The 27,674-nt window shown below is 42.6% G+C and overlaps 1 long non-coding RNA gene across 1 annotated transcript; it reads right to left on the minus strand.

Moving 5' to 3' along the window:
• Positions 1 to 14,836: 14,836 nt before the first annotated feature.
• LOC109786213 (uncharacterized) lies at positions 14,837 to 17,859 on the minus strand. Its single transcript, XR_012197265.1, has 5 exons — positions 17,451 to 17,859; positions 16,349 to 17,359; positions 15,621 to 15,659; positions 15,284 to 15,511; positions 14,837 to 15,157 (listed from the first exon to the last, which is right to left on the minus strand). It is a non-coding gene; the product is annotated as an uncharacterized lncRNA (long non-coding RNA).
• Positions 17,860 to 27,674: the final 9,815 nt, after the last annotated feature.

The raw sequence follows: 27,674 nt of genomic DNA on the forward strand, positions 1-27,674 counted from the left end.
TCCATTTGCGCCAGCCCAGGCCTTACCCTGAAGCGATGGCATCTTGACATCACACGTATCGTTATCAAGCGGCATCAACTTGCACAAGGCGAGGCCTCCGTCGTCCGCGCCCATGCGAACAGGCTTATAGCGAAGAAGATAAGGGAGATCAAACCGCTCCTGGACCCTTGGGTTCCTTGTAATGATGTTATTAGTTGAGTCGAGAATGGTCTTGAGCGAACCTGCCATGCTAGCCGAGGTGATGACGTCCCACCGATCAATGAGTTCCCCCACCACGTCATCTTTCAGATCGAGGCAAGAATAACGGGGTCGTTTCCGGCTTGTTCCCACCATGGAGAATACGATCGAACAATGGCAGAAGGAAGGGTGAAAGCAAATGGAGGAGGGAGGAAGAGTGTGCGACAGCAGTTCCAAATCGAGAGGGAAAGACGAAGAGTCGGTGGACGGTTGCCAGTTTGCCAGGGGACACGAAGAGGCGCCCCGGCCTACACGTCCTTTCGAAAATTGTAAAAAAGGACTCGATGTCGTCTCACTGACATGTTGGAACGGGACCACATATCAACGAAACATGGTGTGTAATTTCTCGTGCAAAATGCGATCTGGCCGCGTTGGCCCGAGGTGCTGCATTAGTTATCGACCTTTATTTTTTTAACATACAATCTGAGTGGATAGCTCCTGTGGTCATCACACATGAGCAGATATATAGGTGGGCTAGGTGGGCAGGCGGCAAAAATCTAAGTGCTAAAAGAGTTGATCTCGAAAAAAGAGTTGATCCAATGCTTGGTTTTGTTTGGATTTTCCAACTATGACCATTCGATAGAGTGAATCAATGGCTTATGTTCCAAGTTATTCTCATACTATAGAATGGTATAGGAACGTGGAGAGATTTGGTTGATTTTATATCGCTGAATAATATAAAATATTATGAGTGCAGACCCTCCACCCCGAGGTTTGTAGCTCCTTCTCGGTCGTCGGGAATCTATGTTCTTCCACTCTTTCGTTTAAGACATGAGGTTTGTTCATCCTGTTGCCGACACACGGGACATCTATATGCCTCCATTTTACAAAATCATACTATATGCCTCCATGACAGGCGGGACATCTAGCATCAAGGTGGCATGTCATGCAAGAAAATGGAGATATGCAGTGCGTAAGTGAGTCGTGCACTTCGATGGCATGTGAATAGTGCACGTACTCAATGACAGAGCACGGGATGGTAGCCATGGACATGGCCGGCCCTTTTTGAAGAGAGTACTAATAAATACATTACTTTGATGTGTCCCGTCAACTCGCAGAATGACGAGAAGCTTGCTTACTACGCCTTCTCCCTCGCCAACGCGTGCGCGGTGGCTCGCAGCACGAGGAGAAACTTTTGCTTACAAGCAGTGAACGTGCAGCTATTCATTTGGTGTCAGATTGCCAGAAGTAGTACAGTACCATCATTATTGTTCGACTTCCGGAAGAGGAGAAGAGCCAAGCGCAAGGTCACCTACTAACCTAGTACAGTACTACTACAGCCAAAGGGTGTCCACCTTTTTAGAGCATGGTTAATTAATATAGGCGGCTCTTGCAGCGGCACATCATTTAGAGCAAGTACTCTCTTCGTAGGATCAAAGGAAGTGAAACAAAATTTGGAGTGGATGATAGATTGCCAATTAAAACATGATTACATAGGGAAAAATCCTATAGCATTCTATCCTATGAATCAAACGACCAATGTAGGAAAATTATGAGGGGGTCTCTCCAACAGTGTTCCTCGGCTCGCACCTAGCATCACGGTGGTCGAACTAGTCATTCATCTGGTACACGTGGCATCTCAGATCTGGTACTCCAATTTTAGGTTGGCTCTATGTGATGTGGCAACTTCATATACTAACCGGATGCTGGTTACACTACTACGGTACTCACACTCCAAGAAGTGACTCAAAAACCATTCATAAATTGAGTCTATGACACGCATTTGCAAATGTACCATTCATTACATACAACAAGTCATCAACACACAACGACAACGATGATACATGTTGGATTATAGATTATTTCCAACAAAACATTCCAGTAAATACTGAAGTTTTCATCACACAACAAATAACAAGCAATGAAATGAACTTCAACTCAACCAATCCTTGGCGTTGGAAACGCTTGCTTTGAACCATAGGTGCTCTAGGAAGGGCCAGCTATTGTCAACATCGAGAGACACGCAGGACGGATCATCCAGGCTGAAGCGGCATATATAAGGAGCAGGGTAGGGAACCACCGCAATGTCCGATGTATAGATACAGTTGCTTCTCATAAATGGTAGTAACACAGTGTCAACAGCAGCTGGATCGCCTTTAACCATGATTGGATAGTTTGGTCCAAGGAAGAGCGAGTTTGCTCCAAGACTACCACTACTGTACCAGGGAGAAGGTTTTGGCGCTAGCACACTAGTATCCATCCCGAATACCCTGCAACGGGTGTTGGAATAGGTCCGGAGAGGGCGACCATGGGAGACAACACCTGCTACCTCAGTAGTAACAATAACAGTGCACTGTATACAGACAAGAAGAGGTGATCCATAGGAATTAGTTGCCAGGCGCCACTGAGTATATAAGTTCTGCTCGTCCTCATGCTCGTGATCATCACCATCGTCATCTCCCCCTTGGTTATAAAAGTTTTCAAGTATAGGTGGTGGAATGTTCACAGGACCTTGGAAACACAAGAAGAAGGTTAATTAGTAAAGGGAAACTTGCTAACCCGCATGCATGTGGCTGAAACAATTATAATTACGGTGGAAGACAAACGTACCGAAACTACGAGGATCCCATGAAAAAACAGTTCCACGAGTGGTGGCAGCAAACACAAGATCCTAATATTCAATTGCATCACAGTACTCATCTGTGTACAGAAACTGATTTTTGAGCAATATCCATGGGCGAACCGTGGAATCAATACCGACGAAAACAAGCTTGTTGAAGATAGCAACAACTTGATAGTTCTTGTAATTCCAAGAGCAGTTGGGAACTCGAGAAATTGCTATCTTCCGTAGACGACTGTCACCATGATCGTATTTGAACGTACGTAGATCATCTCTGTGCTCAACCTCAGGGCACTTGGAGATTTTTGGAAGTGGAATCCACTGACGAGTGTACACATTCACAAGTTCCCACTCGCAATTGTACCCAATATCCGTTTGCGCCAGCCCAGGCCTTACCCTAAAGCGATGGCATCTTGACATCACACGTATCGTTATCAAGGGGCATCAACTTGCACAAGGCGAGGCCTCCGTCGTCCGCGCCCACGCGAACAGGCTTATAGCGAAGAAGACAAGGGAGATCAAACCGCTCCTGGACCCTTGGGTTCCTTGTAATGATGTTATTAGTTGAGTCGAGAATGGTCTTGAACGAACCTCCCATGCTAGACGAGGTGATGACGTCGCACCGATCAATGAGTTCCCCCACCACGTCATCTTTCAGATCGGGGCAAGAATAACGGGGTCGTTTCCGGCTTGTTCCCTGCATGGAGAAGATGATCGAACAATGGCAGAAGGACGGGTGAAGGCAAATGGAGGAGGGAGGAAGAGCGTGCGACAGCAATTCCAAATCGAGAGGGAAAGGCAAAGAGTCGGTGGACGGTTGCCAGTTTTCCACGGTACACGAAGAGGCGCCCCGGCCTACACGTCCTTTCGGAAATTGTACAAAAGGACTCGCCGTCTTCTCACTGACATGTTGGAACGGGACCACATGTCAACAAAATATGGTGTGTAATTTCTCGTGCAAAATGCGATCTGGCCGCGTTGGCCCGATGTGCCGCATTAGTTATCGACCTACATTTTTTTAATTGCGTGCTGTTCAGTTTTGAAGCACGACTAACTGGTACTATTTGCAGAGAAAATATAAACTATTCTACCACTACTCCACCTCTAGTACTAGTACTATAAAAAAGATATATAGGCTGGAGCTTCAGAGCTTTCTTGCTAAGGGCTGCCCACTTGCTTCTCACACTATCACCCTCTCTCCAGATCTAAAAAAGACGGCCTCTCTCTCCTTCCTCACCGGTGGTCACAGATCCGCCGGGGAAGAAAAGGACGTGCAGCATGGACGCACTCGTCGTCGGCGAGCGAGGTCACGCACTGATGAAAAGGCCGTCCTCTCAGACGTAGCGCCCGTGCGGGATGGCCTCCGTCCCCAAGCTCGTTGTCGTAGTGCGTGCGGAGGACGACGACCACGAGCGAAGCCACTTCCCGCCGACCCTCAGATATGCTACCTCTTTTCGAACCATACCCTTGTTCTGTTGCCCCATCTGCCATGTCCTTGCATGTGGATCTTTTTCCACTCCACCATCTTCCCAATTTGCTATCCTCTGCTCTGCTGGTGACGCAGACAAAAACCTTAATTTGCACTATTAAAGGAAACCCTACTTCATGCAGACTAATCCATGTCTGGGTTGAATAAGGAAAGGAAGGGAGACTGTACTGTCCAAGAGAGGAGGCATCGAACCTGCATCTAGGTTGAAAAGGGGAAAATCAGTAGCTAAGGAACGAGTCTCGTGTCTCTTGGTTGAAGAAGGGTAGAAAGGCATGACAACGCAATAGAGAATGACCAGGTCAATCGGATTGTTGTCCTCACATAGGAAAAAGGTGGCTAAACAGAACAAAAATGGGACGTAATCCACATATGCTGCCTGGATATTTGTTGCTCTGGGCAACCATACCTCCCTCACCACTCTATGCGTCCGTGGAGGTACATCGTACTGGTGCGGCCACTGTCCGTATGGGCCTCCCATGCTCTTATTGTCACTTTTTTGCTGTTAGTATAACGTCAGCAGTCAAGTCAAGCAATGTTACTCTAAAGTGATGCCACATTTAAGTAATGCCGCACTCAGTCTAATGCCACCAATAAATTTAAGCAATGTCATTTAATGTCACTGGATTATTTCAGGGTTAGCTGTTGATTGTGGATGTATTAAAGATTTTTCAGCTAAGGCATTCTAATGTTGTTGCACAGCCAGTATACCAACGATGAAACTTGTTACTACCTTCAGATTTTTGCACTATTAATGCTTATAGATTACATACCTCACTTTCATGAGATAAGTTAATTTTTTGTACAGTGTCACCAAAATGCCAAGGCGCTGACGTCATTTTATTTTGGTTAAACTGCACAAAAAATTTTGAAGACAAGAGGAAAGGTCAAGAGTGGGCACCTCCTCCTCTGGTTGTTCTCTTGATTCGTTCGATCAAGTTTTTATGTTTGATCGATTATCAAGATTGGGATAGCAATTTTTAAGGTCCCCCCGAGTTCGAAATGATATTTACCTTGGAGGTACATGGTTTGCAATTTTTTTATACTGTCATTAGTTTTTAATGCTAGTTACCTTCAGACGTTTGTATTTGGCTTAATGCTCATGCACAGCTAGTATACCAATGCTAAAACGTGTTACCTTTACATTTTGTATTGTTAATTCTTATAGAAATCTTCCAGTGCTAGAGTTTATTGAAATCTGTTCAGTAAAACCATTGTACTGTACCCTGTAATAAAATAACTACTCTATTGTTGCACTAGCCACTGGATTAGTGTATATTTGTAGTATTCGAAATTTCGAATGGTGTTGTATTAGCGTATGGACATAAATAAAGTGTGGCAAGCTTTCCCAGATATGTGCTCAAGAAAACTACTACATGTTTTTCTAAATACTAGACATTTGGGTACTTCAAATTGAACCGCGAAACCGTCTTATATTAAGGAACAGAGGATGTAGAGTTCACTCAAATTATCCCGGTAAAGCTAGCCACACCTTTGTTAAAATTAATGTTCATTATGTTATCGGAGGAGGTCTGTAAGTTTGTCTCCAATGCCTGTCGACTACATACCTGACATCATGATGTAATGTTAAGTCGTTTCCTTTTGTACAGTGTCACTGAATTGTCAAGGCGGTGTTGGCATTTTATTTTAGTTGAACTGCACAAAATATGCTTAAAAGAAGAGGAAAGGTTAGGAGTCGATCATTCTTTCAGAAAGAACTATATATGCCTTTCTGACATCAGCCGTTGTTGCCTTATTTATTCCTTCAAACAGGTGGTTAGAAATAGTATTGCTACCTTTTCCCATTAAGAAATTGGAATGCTTATATTTGTGAGTCTATGCTTAAACTAGTGCCACCTTTATAGTAATCACACTTTCAATATCTATGCAAACAGGGATGCTCGATTTTAGTGGAACTGCACAAAAAGTCCAACTGGTTCAACATTAGGAGCCTGTTTTCTTCCAAACCTTTATATCCAATTGGTGGCGCTATGAGCTATTCATTACGAAGGTATATGGTTTGCTACTATCTTGCTACTCTTTTTGTACTGTCAATAGATAGTAATACTAGTGGTTTGCATGTGAATTTATTGGCAGGGTGGACCTACATTGGAGGTGCAGGACATGATTCAATGATTGGATGCTCAATTTCGGTTGTATCAATTTCACCTCTTCCATCACTGCGAACATGGATATCTTTGGTCTGATGAAGAATAGGCGCTATATTTCTGCTCTGAACCAGCAAATCAATTCAGTATGAAATTGTCCAGGGCAAAACATGACTATATCAAATTGTCCAGTGCCAAACATGACAGATGCTAAGTGGAAGAGACATGTTTAAACCGAAAATACAAGGTGGGGTATATGTTTACTAGCTACTTGATATTTGTGCAGACAGAGATGTCTGCCCTTTGCTATTTGGCAAACACACAAAGTCACCGCAATTTTGGTTGAACTGCACAAGAGAAAGATTGGACAGTAACTTCATGGACTGCAAAAAAGTAGTACTGTACTATTTATTGGCCAACACTAGGTGCTTCATTGCTTTGGTCTGATTATACAATGGGCATCATTTTTCCTAAGTTAAAGTTTGTATTCGGAAAATAGTCTCGCCGTGTGATCGAGAGAAGACCAAATCATATTGCAGTGGATGTTCCTCCATCATGTGTGGTTCTTTCTCATGGTTCCAGCTGTTGGTGAAACCACTTACGTTTGCAAGAGGAATTGTAGACTTCACAAACAAATTTGTCTTTCAGTCTGTACTGAATGTGCCAAGAGAAGCATCCATGTTAGTAGGCAGAACAGATGTTTTTTCTAGATCTTTGCTTTTGAAGCCACATATCTATATATGATCTGTGAATCATTTGAAGGAAATATGCTCTAGAGGCAATAATAAAGTTATTATTTATTTCCTTATTTCATGATAAATTTTTATTATTCATGCTAGAATTGTATTAACCGGAAACATAATACATGTGTGAATACATAGACAAACAGAGTGTCACTAGTATGCCTCTACTTGACTAGCTCGTTAATCAAAGATGGTTATGTTACCTAGCCATAGACATGAGTTGTCATTTGATTAACGGGATCACATCACTAGGAGAATGATGTGATTGACTTGACCCATTCTGTTAGCTTAGCACTTGATCGTTTAGTATGTTGCTATTGCTTTCTTCATGACTTATACATGTTCCAATGACTATGAGATTATGCAACTCCCGTTTACCAGAGGAACACATTGTGTGCAACCAAACTTCACAACGTAACTGGGTGATTATAAAGGTGCTCTACAGGTGTCTCCGAAGGTACTTGTTGGGTTGGCGTATTTCAAGATTAGGATTTGTCACTCCGATTGTCGAAGAGGTATCTCTGGGCCTACTCAGTAATACACATCACTATAAGCCTTGCAAGCATTGTAACTAATGAGTTAGTTGCGAGATGATGTATTACGGAACGAGTAAAGAGGCTTGCCGGTAAAAAGATTGAACTAGGTATTGAGATACCGACGATCGAATCTCGGACAAGTAACATACCGATGACAAAGGGAACAATGTATGTTGTTATGCGGTTTGACCGATAAAGATCTTCGTAGAATATGTGGGAGCCAATATGAGCATCCAGGTTCCGCTATTGGTTATTGACCGGAGATGTGTCTCGGTCATGTCTACATTGTTCTCGAACCCGTAGGGTCCGCACGCTTAAAGTTCGATGATGGTTATATTATGAGTTTATGTGTTTTGATGTACCAAAGGAAGTTCGGAGTCCCGGATGTGATCACAGACATGACGAGGAGTCTCAATATGATCGAGACATGAAGATTGATATATTGGACGACTATATTCGCACACCGGAATGGTTCCGGGGGTTATCAGATATATACCGGAGTACCGGGGGGTTACCGGTACCCCCCGGAGGTTATTGGGCATCATGGGCCCAAAGTGGTGGAAGAGGAGAGGCGGATAAGGGGCAGCCGCGCGCCCCTCCCCCCCAAGTCCGAATTGGACAAGGAGGGGGGCGGCGCCCCCCCTTTCCTTCCCCCCTCTCTCTCCTTCCCTCTCCTCTCCTACTCCTACATGGAAGGGGGGAGTCCTACTCCCGGTGGGAGTAGGACTCCTCATGGGGCGCGCCAAGGGTGGTCGGCCCCCTCCCACTCCTCCACTCCTTTATGTACGGGGAGGGAGGCACCCCCTTGAGACACAACAATTGATCCCTTGGATCTCTTAGCCGTGTGCGGTACCCCCCTCCACCATAATCCACCTCGATAATATCGTAGCGGTGCTTAGGCGAAGCCTTGCGTCGGTAGAACATCATCATCGTCACCACGCCGTCATGCTGACGGAACTCTCCCTCAAAGCTCGGCTGGATCGGAGTTCGAGGGACGTCATCGAGTTGAACGTGTGCTGAACTCGGAGGTGCCGTGCGTTCGGTACTTGATCGGTCGGATCGTGAAGACGTATGACTACATCAACAGTGTTGTGCTAACGCTTCCGCTTACGGTCTACGAGGGTACGTGGACACACTCTCCCCTCTCGTTGCTATGCATCACCATGATCCTGTGTGTGCGTAGGAATTTTTTTAAATTACTACGTTCCCCAACAGTGGCATCCGAGCCTAGTTTTATGCGTTGATGTTATATGCATGAGTAGAACACAAGTGAGTTGTGGGCGATACAAGTCATACTGCTTACCAGCATGTCACACTTTGGTTCGGCGGTATTGTTGGATGAAGCGGCCCGGACCGACATTACGCGTACGCTTACGCGAGACTGGTTCTACCGACGTGCTTTGCACACAAGTGGCTGGCGGGTGTCAGATTCTCCAACTTTAGTTGAACTGAGTGTGGCTACGCCCGGTCCTTGAGAAGGTTAAAACAACACTAACTTGACGATCTATCGTTGTGGTTTTGATGCGTAGGTAAGAACGGTTCTTGCTCAGCCCGTAGCAGCCACGTAAAACTTGCAACAACAAAGTAGAGGACGTCTAACTTGTTTTTGCAGGGCATGTTGTGATGTGATATGGTCAAGGCATGATGCTATATTTTATTGTATGAGATGATCATGTTTTGTAACTGATTTATCGGCAACTGGCAGGAGCCATATGGTTGTCACTTTATTGTATGCAATGCAATCGCCCTGTAATTGCTTTACTTTATCACTAAGAGGTTGCGATAGTCATAGAAGAAATAGTTGGCGAGACGACAACGATACTACGCTGGAGATCAAGGTGTCGCGCCGGTGACGATGGTGATCATGACGATGCTTCGGAGATGGAGAACACAAGCACAAGATGATGATGGCCATATCATATCACTTATATTGATTGCATGTGATGTTTATCTTTTATGCATCTTATTTTGCTTTGATTGACGGTAGCATTATAAGATGATCTCTCACTAAATTTCAAGATAAAAGCGTTCTCCCTGAGTATGCACCGTTGCCAAAGTTCGTCGTGCTGAGACACCACGTGATGATCGGGTGTGATAAGCTCTACGTCCATCTACAACGGGTGCAAGCTAGTTTTGCACACGTAGAATACTCGGGTTAAACTTGACGAGCCTAGCATATGCAGATATGGCCTCAGAACACTGAGACCGAAAGGTCGAGCATCAATCATATAGTAGATATGATCAACATAGTGATGTTCACCATTGAAAACTACTCCATCTCACGTGATGATCGGACATGGTTTAGTTGATTTGGATGACGTGATCACTTAGATGATTAGAGGGGTGTCTATCTAAGTGGGAGTTCTTAAGTAATATGATTAATTGAACTTTAATTTATCATGAACTTAGTCCTGGTAGTATTTTGCAAATAATGTTGTAGATCAATAGCTCGCGTTGTTGCTTCTCTATGCTTTATGTATGTTCCTAGATAAAACTAAGTTGAAAGATGATAGTAGCAATGATTCGGACTGGGTACGTGATCTGAGGTTTATCCTCATTGCTGCACAGAAGAATTATGTCCTTGATGCACCGCTAGGTGACAAACCTATTGCAGGAGCAGATGCAGACGTTATGAGCGTTTGGCTAGCTCAATATGATGACTACTTGATAGTTTAGTGCACCATGCTTAATGGCTTAGAACCGGGACTTCAAAAAATTGTTTTGAATGCCACGGAGCATATAAGATGATCGAAGAGTTGAAATTGGTATTTCATACTCATGCCCATGTCAAGATGTATGAGACCTCTGACATTACTTTGCCTACAAGATGGAGGAGAATAGCTGAACCAGTAAGCATGTGCTCAGATTGTCTGAGTACTACAATCACTTGAATCAAGTGGGAGTTAATCTTCCAGATAATATAGTGATTGATAGAGTTCTCTAGTCACTATTACCAAGTTGCTAGAACTTCGTGATGAACTATAATATGCAAGGGATAACGGAAATGGTTCCCAAGCTCTTCGTGATGCTGAAATCGACGAAGGTAGAAATCAACAAAAGCATCAAGTGTTGATGGTTTACAAGACCACTAGTTTCAAGAAAAGGGCAAAGGGAAGTAGGGGGACTTCAAGAAGAACAGCAAGCAAGTTGCTGATCAAGTGAAGAAGCCCAAGTCTGGACCTAAGCCTGAGACTAAGTGCTTCTACTTCAAAGGGACTGGTCACTGGAAGCGGAAATGCCCGAAGTATTTGGCGGATAAGAAGGATGGCAAAGTGAACAAAAGTATATTTGATATACATGTTATTGATGTGTACTTTACTAGTGTTTATAGCAACCCCTCGGTATTTGATACTAGTTCAGTTGCTAAGAGTAGTAACTCAAAATGGGAGTTGCAGAATGAACAGAAACTACTTAAGGGTGAAGATACGATGTGTGTTGGAAGCAGTTCCAAGATTGTTATGATCATCATCGCACACTCCCTATACTTTCGGGATTGGTGTTGAACCTAAATAAATGTTATTTGGTGTTTGCGTTGAGCATGAATATGATTTGATCATGTTTATTGCAATACAGTTATTCATTTAAGTTAGTGAATAATTGTTGTTCTGTTTACATGAATAAAACCTTCTATGGTTACACTCCCAATGAAAATGGTTCGTTCGATCTCGATCGTAGTGATAGACATATTCATAATATTGAAGCCAAAAGATGCAAAGTTAATAATGATAGTGCAACTTGTTTGTGGCACTGCGTTTAGGTCATATTGGTGTAAAGCGCATGAAGAAACTCCATGCTGATGGGCTTTTGGAATCACTTGATTATGAATCACTTGATGCTTGCGAACCATGCCTCACGGGCAAGATGACTAAGACTCCGTTCTCCAGAACAATGAAGCGAGCAACTGACTTATTGAAAATAATACATACTGATCTATGCGGTCCAATGAGTGTTAAGGCTCGCGGCGGGTATCATTATTTTCTGACCTTCACAGATGATTTGAGCGGATATGGGGATATCTACTTGATGAAACATAAGTCTGAAACATTTGAAAAGTTCATATAATTTCAGAGTGAAGTGGAATATCATCATAACAAGAAAATAAAGTTTCTATGATCTGATCGTGCAGGAGAATATTTGAGTTATGAGTTTGGTCTTCATTTGAAACAATGTGGAATAGTTTCGCAACTCATGCCACCTGGAACACCACAGCGTAATGGTGTGTCCAAACATCGTAACTGTACTTTATTAGATATTCTGCAATCTATGATGTATCTTACCGATTTACCACTATCGTTTTGGGGTTATGCATTAGAGACAGCTGCATTCACGTTAAACATGGCACCATCTAAATCCGTTGAGACGACACCGTATGAACTATGGTTTAGCAATAAACCTAAGTTGTCGTTTCTTAAAGTTTGGAGTTGCGATTATTATGTGAAAAAGTATCAACCTGATAAGCTCGAACCCAAATCGGAGAAATGCTTCTTCATAGGATACCCAAAGGAAACTGTTGGGTACACCTTCTAATCATAGATCCAAAGGCAAAATATTCATTGCTAAGAATGGATCCTTTCTAGAGAAGGAGTTTCTCTTGAAAGAAGTGAGTGGGAGGAAAGTAGAACTTGATGAGGTAATGATGTCTACTACGCAAATTTCTTCTTGTAGACGTTGTTGGGCCTCCAAGTGCAGAGGTTTGTAGGACAGTAGCAAATTTCCCTCAAGTGGATGACCTAAGGTTTATAAATCCGTGGGAGGCATAGGTTGAAGACGGTCTCTCTCAAAAAACCCTGCAACCAAATAACAAAGAGTCTCTTGTGTCCCCAACACACCCAATACAATGGTAAATTGTATAGGTGCACTAGTTCGGCGAAGAGATGGTGATACAAGTGCAATATGGATGGTAGATATAGGTTTTTGTAATCTGAAAATATAAAAATGAAAGGTAACTAATGATAAAAGTGAGCACAAACGGTATTGCAATGCTAGGAAACAAGGCCTAGGGTTCATACTTTCACTAGTGCAAGTTTTTTCAACAATAATAACATAATTGGATCATATAAATATCCCTCAACGTGCAAGAAAGAGTCACTCCAAAGTCACTAATAACGGAGAACAAACGAAGAGATTATGGTAGGGTATGAAACCACCTCAAAGTTATTCTTTCCGATCAATCTATTGGGCTATTCCTATAAGTGTCACAAATATCCCTAGAGTTCGTAGTAAAATAACACCTTAAGAGACACATCAACCAAAACCCTAATGTCACCTAGATACTCCAATGTCACCTCAAGTATCCGTGGGTATGATTATATGATATGCATCACACAATCTCAGATTCATCTATTCAACCAACACATAGAACCTCAAAGAGTGCCCCAAAGTTTCTACCGGAGAATCAAGATGAAAACGTGTGCCAACCCCTATGCATAGGTTCATGGGCGGAACCCGCAAGTTGATCCCCAAAACATACATCAAGTGGATCAATAGAATACCCCATTGTCACCACGGGTATCCCACGCAAGACATACATCAAGTGTTCTCAAATCATTAAAGACTCAATCCGATAAGATAACTTCAAAGGGAAAACTCAATCCATTACAAGAGAGTAGAGGGGGGGAAACATCATAAGATCCAACTACAATAGCAAAGCTCGCGATACATCAAGATCGTACCACCTCAAGAACACGAGAGAGAGAGATCAAACACATAGCTACTGGTACATACCCTCAGCCCCGAGGGTGAACTACTCCCTCCTCATCATGGAGAGCGCCGGGATGATGAAGATGGCCACCGGTGAGAGTTCCCCCCTCCGGCAGGGTGCCAGAACAGGGTCCCGATTGGTTTTTGGTGGCTACAGAGGCTTGCGGTGGCGGAACTCCCAATCTCTTCTGTTCCCCGATCATTTTAGGGTATATGGATATATATAGGCGGAAGAAATACGTCAGGGGAGCCACGAGGGGCCCACGAGGGTGGAGGGCGCGCCCAGGGGGGTGGGCGCGCCCCCTGCCTCTGCCTTCCTCGTTGCTTTCTTGACGTGGACTCCAAGTCACCCGGGTTGCTTTCTTTCCAAAAATAACTTCTCCAGAAGGTTTCATTCCGTTTTGACTCCGTTTGATATTCCGTTTCTTCGAAACACTGAAACAAGGGGAAAAACAGGAACTGGCACTAGGCTCTGGGTCAATAGGTTAGTCCCAAAAATAATATAAAAGTGTTTAATAGAGCCCATAGACATCCAAAACAGATAATATAATAGCATGGAACAATCAAAAATTATAGATACGTTGGAGACGTATCAGCATCCCCAAGCTTAATTCCTGCTCGTCCTCGAGTAGGTAAATGATAAAAACATAATTTTTGATGTGGAATGCTACCTAACATATTTATCAATATAATCTTCTTTATTGTGGCAAGAATATTCAGATCCATAAGATTGAAGACAAAAGTTTAATATTGACATGAAAACAATAATACTTCAAGCATACTAACAAAGTAATCATGTGTTCTCAAAATAACATGGCCAAAGCAAGTTATCCCTACAAAATCATATAGTCCGGCTATGCTCTATCTTCATCACACAAAATATTTAAATCATGCACAAGCCCGGTGACAAGCCAAGCAATTGTTTCATACTTTTGATGTTCTCAAACTTTTTCAATCTTCACGCAATACATGAGCGTGAGCCATGGACATAGCACTATAGGTGGAATAGAATGGTGGTTGTGGAGAAGACAAAAAAGGAGAAGATAGTCTCACATCAACTAGGCGTATCAACGGGCTATGGACACTACAACATGACCGCACATATAGCAACGCTTTTTTCCGTATCTAAAAGTCCATATATGCGTTGCTAGGGTCTTTACCAACGGATTGGGATGCGTAGCCTTATCCGGTGTTGCTAGCGCATAATGCAACGCTTACACTACCGTTGGTAAAAGGGACCGTTGCAAGAGTACAACACATAAAACCTATTTTTACAGCACTTATATACGTTGGTGCTTAATGTACATGAATCCCAAATCTAATTTCTAGGCAATAGAGAATTTGAAAGGCTTCGGATGTTGGTGCATATATAATATGAATAATATTGTATAATGTCAACAATTAAATTAATGCTCCACATAATGATGATAATTATGTGTATCAAGTGAGGAAAAAAAAAGAGAATATACTCACAAGAGGAAGAAATCATATATCATATAAAAATGTTGGATTACAATAATGGATATTACAGGAGGAACATCATCCAAATGTGTGCATAATCTAAAATTTCTTGACAGCAAAATCTAAACTAAATCATCCATCAATATCCCTACAACTTGACTAAAACTAACTAAGGAACATCGTCCAATAGGAACATCCCACAACTTAACTAAAATTGAAAGCATCCATCATCATCAACATCATGAACCAGAATATCGTCGTCGTCGTCATCATCATTGCAGTATACTTGTTACGCACCCATATAATCATCCATATATCTTTTCAATCTACAAAGAAAATAACAAAATGAACTATTAACTCATAATGCATTGACATGATGCAAGTATTGATAAAGGCAGGATAATAGACACGTACAAACATTGAAGGCCATGCAATATATTTTTTTGCATTACCATTAGTATTGTAGTTTTTGCGACTCTGTACCAAATCTTCAGTTTTCGCAAGTGTTGTATTACACTGCCCAAAATGCATTTTAATTTCAGCACCATCAATTTTCAATTTAGGATCATAACTTAGAACTGTAGCAAGAACTACGTCCTTGTTATGATTCTGGAAATATACCGGCATGACTGTTAGTGATCATTGATGACTAATCCAGACGCCACAATATACGACATAGCCTGCAGAACGATATGGCTCAATAACATTATATGGACAGATAGAACCTAGCATGGCTCAATGGTCATGGACACAACGAGCAGTAGTACAGTAGGGAGAGGGAGAGTATACCTTCCATGGTGTCCCCCTACATCAAGTTGGTGCGTGCAGCTGCAATGCCAAGCGAAAAAGGTTACAGGTGTCTCATGCATCTCTAGAACAGCGCAACACAAGTAAAGCTTCACCAAGTTAAAAGAAGAGAATCTATATTCGTCTCGTTCTATGTGTCCTAGTTACTATCTTGGCAACTTTACATCTTACTCAATGAATTTATCCATGAGTTAGTTAGACTAGTCATCAACCAGTGCATCTCCACGACAATTTTAGTTTGCCATGTATAACTATAACATTTTTTATGTAATAAAAAATAAAACCATAAATTTTAAAAGAAGCATACTTTTAACTAATTGAGAAATATCACATGTGATACTGTGTTGGCTTACATGTGGCTGAAATAAATTTATTTAATAAATGCATTTATACATACTATTTATCATTCCTATAAATAAACTTTCCAAATTATAATTTATATTTAAAAGTCTGGGATCCAGGGTTAGTAAATATACAGAGGATATTATGCAATATTGTGATTTCCTTTAATTACATAGCAGGAGTCTAAATCTTGTGTGCTCCTAAAATTAGCTATCTAGGAACCCCAAATGAACCCCATGCTTTAGTGAGTTGGTGTAAAAAAAGGAAACCACACTTTCTAGTTAGCAAAATAACTAAAGCTAATGTACGGGAATATCTGTATAATATAAATCTTCATTAAGAAAATGTTTTCTGAAATAAACACGTACATCACTCAAATCTTCTACATAAGAAACACATCCAATGATTATGTTATGGTTGGCTGGAGGCAACAGTCCAACACTACTGTTTGGACTTTGATTATGTGGTGCTGCTGGAGGCGACCAGAGTTGGAGACCACCGCAACTCGATGCTTTCACTCCCTACAACACAATCGAGTCAAGAGGAGTACTCATCAATACATGCATACAAGACAGGTCTTTTCTTAATAAAACAATAGTGATTGTATAGTTCTTTCTTCTGTTATGAGCTTAAAGGATGGAGAATAGAACACAAATCGCCACACCGCCATTTCCTTCACTGGATGGCCTCACCGCCAAAGACGCCCGCGGCCGCCTAATCTGCTTCAAACTACCTTTGGTACACCTCCACTGCCACATGAACCATTGTTAGATTGATTTAGTAATTAGCCTACAAGAATATATGTTGGCCATGGTCAAAACCTGAAACAGGAGAATACTAAAGATTGGAAAAGAAAATAATCAGGGCCTTGGAGATTTATACTGTATTAATTACTTGTAGACCCTAACCTGAATTTTAACCATACCTAGGTGTTTTTTGTACTAATTGCCTCAAACACACTGGTTACTGCGTAGATGGGCTTCAGAATCCCTCCCTACAATGATGTTACCCTAGAAATAATATGCAGCTAGGGGTTGATTTTTAGCCACTACTGCTTGCAAGGCAGCAGCATAGTAGGTGTATTTGCCATGGTTGGAGGCCATGCCGACCTTCCCAGCCTCAACACATCGTGACTCAGTCAAGCATGTGGTCATCCTCTTTAGCAGCAAAACAAAATCAAATAGACCTCAACCAGAAGACACTTGATCCCAAACAGTAGAAAATCCTAACAACACCAGAACAACAATGTCTCCTGATGTGCCACGAACCAGAGCAGAGGGAGGAGTGGACCAACTCACCTGAAGCCGGAGGAGGAAGCTCGTGGCTGCTTCATCCCGAGCCGCAGCAAGGTTGTCCACTGCCTGTTCCTCCCCGCATGTCTACATGAGAAGTGAAGAGCAGAGGTTAGAGAAGGGAGAGAGAGAGAGAGAGAGAGAGAGAGGATGAAGCCAGGGGAGGGGATGCACTCACCGGATGAGACGAGGACGACATGGTCACCGGCACCGGATCTGAAGCCCGAAACCCTAGCCATGGGGGATGGGTCGCAGGTGGGCTTTGGTGGCAGCGAGCGCTCGATCTAGCTGGATGGGAGGGCTCCACGGAGCTAAGGGACCTCAGGCTGTGCTTGGCACTGGCGGGATTCGCCGGACATCACCTGATGCAGCCGCCGCAGGTAGCGCGGCGAGGAGCCGCGTGAAGAGACCGGGATGGAACACGAGAGGGACGGTTGGGTGGGGATGTGGCGGATCCTGCAGCCTCCGGAGCTGTGAGGTGGGAGGAGGGGAGGTGGAGGGTCGGCGCAAGGGAGACGAGGCGGGTCGGAGGAGGGAGACGAGGCATTGGTGGCGGCGATTTGGGAGAGACGAGGGAGTCGTGGGATCTGTTTCTCATGCGTCTCCCTCTCCTTTCCTCTATTTTTTTATAATCATGGTAGGGTCATGAGCTGCAAATCTGCAACGCATATACTACAACCAATATATCTGTATCTATTGTGAATTTTACAACATATACTCAAAACGTTGTAGAATTTTTGTTGCTTTATAGCAGGTTTCCTTGTAGTGGGAGATGACCATTAATAGATATCGATGTGAGTGAGTAGGGATTGCCATGCAACGGATGCATTAGAGCTATAAGTATATGAAAGCTCAACAAAAGAAATTAAGTGGGTGTGCATCCAACTCGCTTGCTCACGAAGACCTAGGGCATTTTGAGGAAGCCCATCATTGGAATATACAATCCAAGATCTATAATGAAAAATTCCCACTAGTATATGAAAATGACAACATAGGAGACTCTCTATCACGAAGATCATGGTGCTACTTTGAAGCACAAGTATGGTAAAAGGATAGTAGCATTGTCCCTTCTCTCTTTTTCTCTCTTTTTTATTTATTTTATTTTTTTTATTTGGGCCTTCTCTTTTTTTTGGCCTCTTTTTTTTCGTCCGGAGTCTCATCCCGACTTATGAGGGAATCATAGTCTCCATCATCCTTTCCTCACTGGGACAATGCTCTAATAATGATGATCATCACACTTTTATTTATTTACAACTCAAGAATTACAACTCAATACTTAGAACAAGATATGACTCTATATGAATGCCTCCGGCGGTGTACCGGGATGTGCAATGACTCATGAGTGACATGTATGAAAGAATTATGAACGGTGGCTTTGCCACAAATACAATGTCAACTACATGATCATGCAAAGCAATATGACAATGATGGAGCGTGTCATAATAAACGGAACGGTGGAAAGTTGCATGGCAATATATCTCGGAATGGCTATGGAAATGCCATAATAGGTAGGTATGGTGGCTGTTTTGAGGAAGGTATATGGGGGGTGTATGATACCGGCAAAAGGTGCGCGGTATTAGAGAGGCTAGCAATGGTGGAAGGATGAGAGTGCGTATAATACATGGACTCAACATTAGTCATAAAGAACTCATATACTTATTGCAAAAATCTATTACTTATCGAAACGAAGTACTACACGCATGCTCCGAGGGGGATAGATTGGTAGGAAAAGACCATCGCTCGTCCCCGACCGCCACTCATAAGGAAGACAATCAATAAATAAATCATGCTCCGTCTTCATCACATAACGGTTCACCATACGTGCATGCTACGAGAATCACAAACTTTAACACAAGTATTTCTCAAATTCAAAACTACTCAACTAGCATGACTCTAATATCACCATCTTCATATCTCAAAACAATCATAAAGAATCAAACTTCTCATAGTATTCAATGCACTTTATATGAAAGTTTTTATTAAACCCATCTTGGATGCCCATCATATTAGGACTAAATTCATAACCAAAGCAAATTACCATGCTGTTTAGGACTCTCAAAATAATATAAGTGAAGCATGAGAGTTCATATATTTCTTCAAAATAAAGCCACCACCGTGCTCTAAAAGGATATAAGTGAAGCACTAGAGCAAATGACAAACTACTCCGAAAGATATAAGTGAAGATCAATGAGTAGTCGAATAATTATGCAACTATGTGAAGACTCTCGCATTTTAAGAATTTCATATCTTGGTATTTTATTCAAATAGCAAGCAAGGCTAAAGAAAATAAAATGACGCTCCAAGCAAAACACATGTCATGTGGTGAATAAAAATATAGCTCCAAGTAAAGTTACCGATGAACGAAGACGAAAGAGGGGATGCCATCCGGGGCATCCCCAAGCTTAGGCTCTTGGCTATCCTTGAATATTACCTTGGGGTGCCTTGGGCATCCCCAAGCTTAGGCTCTTGCCACTCCTTATTCCATAGTCCATCGAATCTTTACCCAAAACTTGAAAACATCACAACACAAAACTTAACAGAAAATCTCGTGAGCTCCGTTAGCGAAAGAAAACAAAACACCACTTCAAGGTACTGTAATAAACTCATTCTTTATTTATATTGGTGTTAAACCTACTGTATTCCAACTTCTCTATGGTTTATAAACTATTTTACTAGCCATAGAGTCATCAAAATAAGCAAACAACACAATGAAAACAGAATCTGTCAAAAACAGAACAGTCTGTAGTAATCTATATCAAACGTATACTTCCGGAACTCAAACAATTGTACCAAAATTGGAAGACCTAGATAATTTGTTTATTGATATGCTGCAATTGGAATCAGTATTTTATCACGTTCTGGTGATTTTTAACAATTGTTTTCGTGAACAGAAAGTTTCTGGAATTTTCAGCAAGATCAAATAACTATCATCCAACAAGATCCTATAGGTCTTACTTGGCACAAATACTAATTAAAATACAAGACCGCATCTAAACAGAAGCTAGATCTATTATTTATTCCTAAATAGAACCAAAAATCAAGAAAGTAAAATAAAATTGGGTTGCCTCCCAACAAGCGCTATCGTCGCCCCTAGCTAGGCATGATGATTTCAATGATGCTCACATAAAAGATAGAAATTGAAACATAAAGAGAGCATCATGAAGAATATGACTAGCACATTTAAGTCTAACCCACTTCCTATGCATAAGTATTTTAAGATCAAATAACTTATGGGAATAATAATCAACTAGCATAGGAGGGCAAAACAAGCATAACTTCAAAACTTTAAGCACATAGAGAGGAAACTCGATATTATTGCAATTCCTACAAGCATATATTCCTCCCTCATAATAATTTTCAGTAGCATCATGAATGAATTCAACAATATAACCATCACATAAAGCATTCTTTTCATGATCTACAAGCATAGAAAATTTATTACTCTCCACATAAGCAAATTTCTTCTCATGAATAGTAGTGGGAGCAAACTCAACAAAATAACTATCATATGATTGAAAATTAAGATCAAGATGACAAGTTTCATGGTTATCATTATTCTTTTAAGAATACATGTCATCACAATAATCATCATAGATAGGAGGCATGCTTTCATTATAGTAAATTTTCTCATCAAAGCTTGGGGGACAAAAAATATCATCTTCATCAAACATAGCTTCCCCAAGCTTGTGGCTTTGCATATCATTAGCATCATGGTTATTCAAAGAATTCATACTAACACATTGCAATCATGCTCATCATTCACAAATTTTATGTCAAGCATTCTATGTAATTCTTGTTCTAGTACTTGAGCACAATTTTCCTTCCCATCATTTTCACGAAAGACATTAAAAAGATGAAGCATATGAGGCACCCTTAATTCCATTTTTTGTAGTTTTCTTTTATAAACTAAACTAGTGATAAAACAAGAAACTAAAAGACTCGATTGCAAGATCTAAAGATATACCTTCAAGCAATCACCTCCCGGGCAACGGCGCCAGAAAAGAGCTTGATGTCTACTACGCAACCTTCTTCTTGTAGACGTTGTTGCGCCTCCAAGTGCAGAGGTTTGTAGGACAGTAGCAAATTTCCCTCAAGTGGATGACCTAAGGTTTATCAATCCGTGGGAGGCGTAGGTTGAAGATGGTCTCTCTCAAACAACCCTGCAACCAAATAACAAAGAGTCTCTTGTCTCCCCAACACACCCAATACAATGATAAATTGTATAGGTGCACTAGTTTGGCGAAGAGATGGTGATACAAGTGCAATATGGACGGTAGATATAGGTTTTTGTAATCTGAAAATATAAAAACAGCAAGGTAACTAATGATAAAAGTTAGCACAAACGGTATTGCAATGCTAGGAAACAAGGCCTAGGGTTCATACTTTCACTAGTGCAAGTTCTCTCAACAATAATAACATAATTGGATCATATAAATATCCCTCAACATGCAACAAAGAGTCACTCCAAAGTCACTAATAACGGAGAACAAACGAAGAGATTATGGTAGGGTACGAAACCACCTCAAAGTTATTCTTTCCGATCAATCTATTGGGCTATTCCTATAAGTGTCACAAACATCCCTAGAGTTCGTAGTAAAATAACACCTTAAGACACACATCAACCAAAACCCTAATGTCACCTCAAGTATCCGTGGGTATGATTATACGATATCCATCACATAATCTCATATTCATCTATTCAACCAACACATAGAACCTCAAAGAGTGCCCCAAAGTTTCTACTGGAGAATCAAGACGAAAACGTGTGCCAACCCCTATGCATAGGTTCATGGGCGGAACCCGCAAGTTGATCACCAAAACATACATCAAGTGGATCAATAGAATACCCCATTGTCACCACGGGTATCCCACGCAAGACATACATCAAGTGTTCTCAAATCATTAAAGACTCAATCCGATAAGATAACTTCAAAGGGAAAACTCAATCCATTACAAGAGAGTAGAGGGGGAGAAACATCATAAGATCCAACTACAATAGCAAAGCTCGCGATACATCAAGATCGTACCACCTCAAGAACACGAGAGAGAGAGAGAGAGATCAAACACATAGGTACTTGTACATACCCTCAGCCCCGAGGGTGAACTACTCCCTCCTCGTCATGGAGAGCGCCGGGATGATGAAGATGGCCACCGGTGAGGGTTCCCCCCTCCGGCAGGGTGCCGGAAAAGGGTCCCGATTGGTTTTTGGTGGCTACAGAGGCTTGCGGCAGCGGAACTCCCAATCTCTTCCGTTCCCTGGTCGTTTTAGGGTATATGGATATACATAGACGGAAGAAATACGTTACGGGAGCCACGAGGGGCCCACGAGGGTGGAGGGCGCGCCCCCCTGCCTCGTTGCTTTCTTGACGTGGACTCCAAGTCTCCCAGATTGCTTTCTTTCCAAAAATAACTTCTCCAGAAGGTTTCATTCCGTTTCGACTCCGTTTGATATTCCTTTTCTTCGAAACACTGAAACAAGGGAAAAAAACAGGAACTGGCACTGGGCTGTGGGTCAATAGGTTAGTCCCAAAAATAATATAAAGTGTTTAAGAAAGCCCATAAACATCGAAAATAGATAATATAATAGCATGGAACAATCAAAAATAATAGATACGTTGGAGACGTATCCGGTAACTGTACCTGCTCCCTTATTGGAAAGTAGATCATCACAGAAATCTGTTCATGTGCATCCTACACCAATTAGTGAGGAAGCTAATGATGATGATCATGTAACTTCAGATCAAGTCACTACCGAACCTCGTAGGTCAACCAAAGTACGGTCCGCACCAGAGTGGTACGGTAATCCTGTTCTGGAAGTCATGCTACTAGACCATGATGAACCTACGAACTATGAGGAAGCGATGATGAGCCCAGATTCTGCAAAATGGATTAAGGCCATGAAATCTGAGATGGGATCCATGTATGAGAACAAAGAATGGACTTTGGTTGACTTGCCCGATGATCGGCAAGCCATAGAAAATAAATGGATCTTCAAGAGGAAGACGGACTTTGAGAGTAGTGTTACTATCTACAAAGCTCAATTTGTCGAAAAAGGTTTTTGACAAGTTCAAGCTGTTGACTACGATGAGATTTTCTCACTCGTATCGATGCTTAAAGTCTATTCGAATCATGTTAGCAATTGCCGCATTTTCTAAAATCTGGCAAATGGATAACAAAACTGCAATCCTTAATGGATTTATTAAAGAAGAGTTGTATATGATGCAACCAGAAGGTTTTGTCAATCCAAAAGGTGCTAACAAAATATGCAAGCTCCAGCGATCCATCTATGGACTGGTGCAAGCATCTCGGAGTTGGAATATACGCTTCGATGAGTTGATCAACGCATATAGTTTTATACAGACTTGAGGTGAAGCCTGTATTTACAAGAAAGTGAGTGGGATCACTACAGCCTTTCTGATAAGTATATGTGAATGACATATTGTTTATCAGAAATAATGTAGAATTTTCTGGAAAGCATAAAGGAGTATTTGAAAGGTGCTTTTCAAAGAAAGACCTCGGTGAAGCTGCTTACATATTGAGCATCAAGATCTATAGAGATAGATCAAGACGCTTGATAAGTTTTTTCAATGAGTACATACCTTGACAATATTTTGAAGTGCTTCAAAATGGAACTGTCAAAGAAAGAGTTCTTGCCTGTGTTACAAGATGTGAAATTGAGTAAGACTCAAAGCCCGACCACAGCAGAAGATAGAAAGAGAATGAAAGTCATTCACTATGCCTCAGCCATAGGTTCCACAAAGTATGCCATGCTGTGTACCAGACCTATAGTATACCCTACACTGAGTTTAGCAAGGGACTACAATAGTGATCTAGGAGTAGATCACTGGACAGCGGTCAAAATTACCCTTAGTGGAATAAGGATTTATTTCTCGATTATGGAGGAGACAAAAGGTTCGTCATAAAGGGTTACGTCGATGCAAATTTTGACACTGATCCAGATGACTCTAAGTCTCAATCTGGACGCATATTGAAAGTGGGAGCAATTAGCTAGAGTAGCTCCGTACAGAGCATTGTTGACATAGAAACTTGCAAAATACATACAGATCTGAATGTGGCAGACTCGTTGACTAAACTTCTCTCACAAGCAAAACATGATCACACCTAAGTACTCTTTAGGTGTTAATCACATAGCAATGTGAACTAGATTATTGAATCTAGTAAACCCGTTGGGTGTTGGTCACATGACAATGTGAACTATGGGTGTTAATCACATGGTCATGTGAACTATTGATGTTAAATCACATGGCGATGTGATCTAGATTATTGACTCTAGTGCAAGTGGGAGACTGAAGGAAATATGCCCTAGAGGCAATAATAAAGTTATTATTTATTTCCTTATTTCAAGATAAATGTTTGTTATTCATGCTAGAATTGTATTAACCGGAAACATAATACATGTGTGAATACATAGACAAACAGAGTGTCACTAGTATGCCTCTACTTGACTAGCTCGTTAATCAAAGATGGCTATGTTTCCTAGCCATAGAAATGAGTTGTCATTTGATTAAAGGGATCACATCATTAGGAGAATGATGTGATTGACTTGACCCATTCCGTTAGCTTAGCACTTGATTGTTTAGTATGTTGCTATTGCTTTCTTCATGACTTATACAAGTTCCAATGACTATGAGATTATGCAACTTCCGTTTACCAGAGGAACACTTTCTGTGCGACCAAACGTCACAACGTAATTTGGTGATTATAAAGGTGCTCTACAGGTGTCTCCGAAGGTACTTGTTGGGTTGGCGTATTTCGAGATTAGGATTTGTCACTCCGATTGTCGGAGAGGTATCTCTGGGCCCACTCAGTAATACACATCACTATAAGCCTTGCAACAATTGTAACTAATGAGTTAGTTGCGAGATGATGTATTACGGAACGAGTAAAGAGACTTGCCGGTAACGAGATTGAACTAGCTTTTGAGATACTGACGATCGAATCTCGCACAAGTAACATACTGATGACAAAGGGAACAACGTATGTTGTTATGTGGTTTGACCGATAAAGATCTTCGTAGAATATGTGGGAGACAATATGAGCATCCAGGTTCCGCTATTGGTTATTGACCGGAGATGTGTCTCGTTCATGTCTACATAGTTCTCGAACCCGTACGGTCCACACGCTTAAAGTTCGATGACAGTTATATTATGAGTTTATGTGTTTTGATGTACCGAAGGAAGTTCGGAGTCCCGGATGTGATCACGACATGACGAGGAGTCTCGAAATGATCGAGACATGAAGATTGATATATTGGACGACTATATTCGGACACCGGAATGGTTCCAGGGGTTATCAGATATATACCGGAGTACCGGGGGGTTACCGAAACCCCCCTGGAGGTTATTGGGCCTCATGGGCCCAAAGTGGTGGAAGAGGAGAGGCGGCCAAGGGGCAGCCGCACGCCCCTCCCCCCAGTCCGAATTGGACAAGGAGGGGGGGCGGCGCCCCCCCTTTCCTTTCCCCCTCTCTCTCCTTCCCTCTCCTCTCCTACTCCAACATGGAAGGGGTGAGTCCTACTCCCGGTGGGAGTAGGACTCATCATGGGGCGCGCCAAGGGTGGCCGGCCCCCTCCCCCTCCTCCACTCCTTTATATACGGGGAGGGAGGCACCCCCTTGAGACACAACAATTGATCCCTTGGATCTCTTAGCCGTGTGCGGTGCCCCCCTCCACCATAATCCACCTCGATAATATCGTAGCGGTGCTTAGGCGAAGCCCTGCATCGGTAGAACATCATCATCGTCACCACGCTATCGTGCTGACGGAACTCTCCCTGAGTTCGAGGGACATCATCGAGTTGAACGTGTGTTGAACTCGGAGGTGCCGTGCGTTTGGTACTTGATCGGTCGGATCGTGAAGACGTACGACTACATCAACCGCGTTGTGCTAACGCTTCCGCTTACGCTCTACGAGGGTACGTGGACACACTCTCCCCTCTCGTTGCAATGCATCACCATGATCATGTGTGTGCGTAGGAATTTTTTTGAAATTACTACGTTCCCAAACATCATTGAGATGCATTAACATGTTGATCTTATGTATGGGAATCATACTAGTTGGTTTTAGTTGCGACCCAAGATCCGAAGTGGATGGTCTTTGCTTTTGGAGCTACATATTTGTATATGATCTATGAATCATTGAGATGCATTAATAGTTCCTTATTTCTATTCGCTTAGTGTTTACAAGTTATTGATCGATCACTAGCTGGCCTACTAATGCGCTCCTGGCAGTTTTAGTTGCGACGCAAGATCCAAAGCGGCAGTTTTTTGAATAAAAATGCCTACCTCTGAAGAAACTGACAAGCTGCTCTAGAGAAAATGCCATGCGAATCTGAAGAAACTTCCAGCGAAAACGTTCACAAATGCCTTATCTCCCAACTAAAGTTCATCAACTAATGCCCTCGGCTGCGACTCATTGCATGCTGCTCCGCGTACTGGCTGCGAGCGATTTTGAGTGCCTGCATGCAGTCGGCCGTAATTAAGGCAGCTAACTGATGCGAAAAAAGATGTGCTTTAATTGTTGCGGAACTTTTAAATCCGTGGAATCATTATTGACAAGGAGGGAGATGATTCGAGTGCACTCGTTTGACCGCCATTCCGGCGTGCGACCCAGCACGGACGGGATGGGACGACACAGTCATAATTTCAGTTTCTCTAGTTTTCCACGGCAAGCTGGCGTGCTAAGCCATGCCTGCTTAATTATGCATTGAATTTCGATGACCGTCGCGCTACCTTCCGCCTATAAGTACTGTTTCCCGGCCTTCTATGGTGGCACCGTGACCCAACTCACCCTATCCTCATAAGCCACCACCGGCCCGACGTCGCTCGCTACTTATCCTCGCTCTCGCCACGTCTGCCATGCCCCCGCCCGTCCGCGATAGGCGAGCCCGGATGCGGGCACCGCCGGAACTAGTGTCCAATTTTTCATCGGAAGGCAGACGGAGGGAGGACGCATTCTATCTGTCTTTAGATGGCAATGCGCAGATCGAGGACTTGTTGGAGCGCGACCGCCTGGCGGAGGAGCAGGAGTTGTTGGAGCACGACCGCTTGGCGGAGGAGCAGCGTATCGCTGATTTGCGCCGCGAGCGGGACATGGAGCAGCAGCGCACCGACGCTCTGAGTCATGAGCAGAGCGCCCGCAACTGGGCCGACTACGTGGAGGCCAGCGCCCGGCAAATAGCCCTGGAGGCTGTCGGGAACGCACGCGTTCGCGGCGCCGATTTTTACTACCAGCTCGTCAAGTGGGTTTCTCTCTTAGAAGCTGAAGCTTCGGTGGAGCACGCCGGCACGGAAAGGGCCAACACGCATGAGCAACACGCCCTATCGCACCTCTGGCAAGTCCGAGGCGAGGCGGAGGACGCCGTTGCCGGCGTTTAGCGTGTAC

This window comes from Aegilops tauschii, chromosome 1 (assembly GCF_002575655.3).
Source record: "Aegilops tauschii subsp. strangulata cultivar AL8/78 chromosome 1, Aet v6.0, whole genome shotgun sequence".
Lineage (NCBI taxonomy): Eukaryota > Viridiplantae > Streptophyta > Magnoliopsida > Poales > Poaceae > Aegilops > Aegilops tauschii.